The sequence below is a fragment of the Prionailurus viverrinus genome, chromosome C2 (genome assembly GCF_022837055.1).
Source record: "Prionailurus viverrinus isolate Anna chromosome C2, UM_Priviv_1.0, whole genome shotgun sequence".
Taxonomy (NCBI): Eukaryota; Metazoa; Chordata; class Mammalia; order Carnivora; family Felidae; genus Prionailurus; species Prionailurus viverrinus.
Genome location: NC_062569.1, coordinates 82930171 through 82932455, shown reverse-complemented (window position 1 = coordinate 82932455; position 2285 = coordinate 82930171). Strand labels below are relative to the sequence as shown.

The following is a 2285-nucleotide window of genomic DNA, read 5'->3' as shown; positions in this document are numbered from 1 at the left end:
GAAAGATAAATTAAGAAAATAGTTCCATTTATGATTGCACCAAAATAATAAAATACATAGAAATAACTTAACCAAAGAGGTTAAAGACCTATATTCTGAAACCTATAAATATTGATGAAAAAAATTGAAGATGACACAAACAAATGGAAATATACTCCATACTCATGGACTGGGAGCACAAATATTGTTAAAATGTTTATACTAGCCAGGCTGTATGCTTCTCTCCACTTGACAGATAGTTGCATCTCCTGGTAGAGTGCCAGCCATGTCCCCAAGACATAATGGTGAAGGTAAATGGATTTGCCCATATTGGGTGTTCAGTTAACAGGACTGCTTTTAACTCTGTGGATATTGTTGCTATCAATGACCTCTTCATTGACCTTATATACATGGTTCCAGTATGAGTCCACCCACAGCAAATTCAGTGGCACAGTCAAGGTTGAGAGAGAGAAACTTGTCATCAGTGGAAAGCCCATCTCCATATTGCAAGAATGAGACCCTGCCAACATCAAATGGAGTGATGCTAGTGCTGAGTATGTTGTGGAATCCATTGGTGTCTTCCTCACTGTGGAGAAGGCTTTGGTGTCTTCATATTGTGGAGAACACTTGACGTGTGGGGCCAAGACAGTCAACATCTCTGTCCCTTCTGCTGATGCCCCCATGTTTGTGATGGGCATGAACCATGAAAAATATGACAACACCCTCAAGATTTTCAGTAATGCCTCCTGCACTACCAATGGCTTGGCTCTTTTGACCAAGGTCATCCACAACTTTGGCATCATGGAGGGACACATGACCACAGTCCATACTGTCACCTCCACCCAGAAGACAGTGGACAGTCCCTCTGGGAAGCTTTGGTTTGATAGCAGAAGGGCTGCCCAGAATATCATCCTTGCTTCTACTGACACCACCAAGGCTGTAGGCAAGGTCATCTCTGATCTGAATGGGAAACTCACTGGCATGATCATCCATGCCCCCACCAGTGGATCTGACCTGCTGCCTGGAGAAAGCTGCTAAATACAATGACATCAAGAAGGTGGTAAACAGGCATCAGAGGGCCTCCTCAAGGGCATCCTGGGCTACACCAAGCACCAGGTTGTCTTCTGTGACTGTAACAGTGACACCCACTCCACCTTTGATGCTGGGGCTGGCATTTGCTCTCAACAACCACTTTGCCAAGCTCATTTCCTGATATGATAATGAATTGGGCTACAACAACTGGCCTCCGAGGAATAAGAGTTCCCTAGACCACCAGCCCCAGCAAGAGGAAGAGAGAGGTCCTCAGCTGGTGGGGAGTTTTTGCCCCAACTCATCTCCCAACAGACTGAGAATCTCCCAACCTCTACACAATTTCCATCCCAGAACCCTTAAAGAAGGGGAGGGGCTTGGGGAACCCTATCTTGTCATGTACCATCAATAAAGTATACTATACCCATCCAAAAAAACAAACAAACAAAAAAACCAAAACCTATACTACCCAAAGAATCTACACATTTAATGCAATCTCTATCAAAGTAGCAACAGCATTTTTCCCAGAACTAGAACAAACAATCCTAAAATTTATATGGAACCACAAAACCCCCAAATAGCCAAAGCAATCTTGAAAAAGTAGGACAAAACTAGAGGTGTAACAATCTCAGATTTCAAGATATTCTACAAAGCTGTAGTAATAAAAATAGTATGGAACTAGCACAAAAATAGACACATGGATCAACAGAACAGATTAGAAAGCCCAGAAATAGACCCACAATTACATAGTCAAAGGTCACTTTCTCATCCCACAACACAAAAATAAACTCCAAATGGATTAAAGACCTACATGTGAGACCTGAAACCATAAAATGCTTAGAAAATACCATAGGTAGTAATTTATCTGACACTGGCTATAGCACCATTTTTCTAGATATATCTCTTGATGCAAGGGAAAGAGAAGCAAAAATGAACTATTGAGACTACATAAAAAACAAACAAACAAACAAAACCTTCTGCATAGCAAGAAAACAATCAGCAAGACTAATAGACAATCTACTAAATGTGAAAAGATATTTGCACATAACATATCTGATAAAGTATTAGCATCCAAAATATATAAAGAATGTATAACAGTCAACAAAAACCCAATCTAATTAAAAATGGGTGGAAGGCATGAACAGAAATTTCTCCAAAGAAGACCTACAGATGGACAACAGACACATGAAAAGATACTCATCATCACTAATTGTCAGGGAAATGCACATCGAAACCACGATATATCACCCCATACCTGTCAGAATGGCCAAAATAAA

The 2285-nt window shown here is 40.7% G+C and overlaps 1 pseudogene; it reads left to right on the top strand.

Annotated features, from left to right (window-relative positions):
• Positions 1-281: 281 nt before the first annotated feature.
• LOC125175046 (glyceraldehyde-3-phosphate dehydrogenase-like) lies at positions 282-1192 on the top strand (annotated as a pseudogene).
• The last annotated feature ends 1093 nt before the right edge of the window (positions 1193-2285 follow it).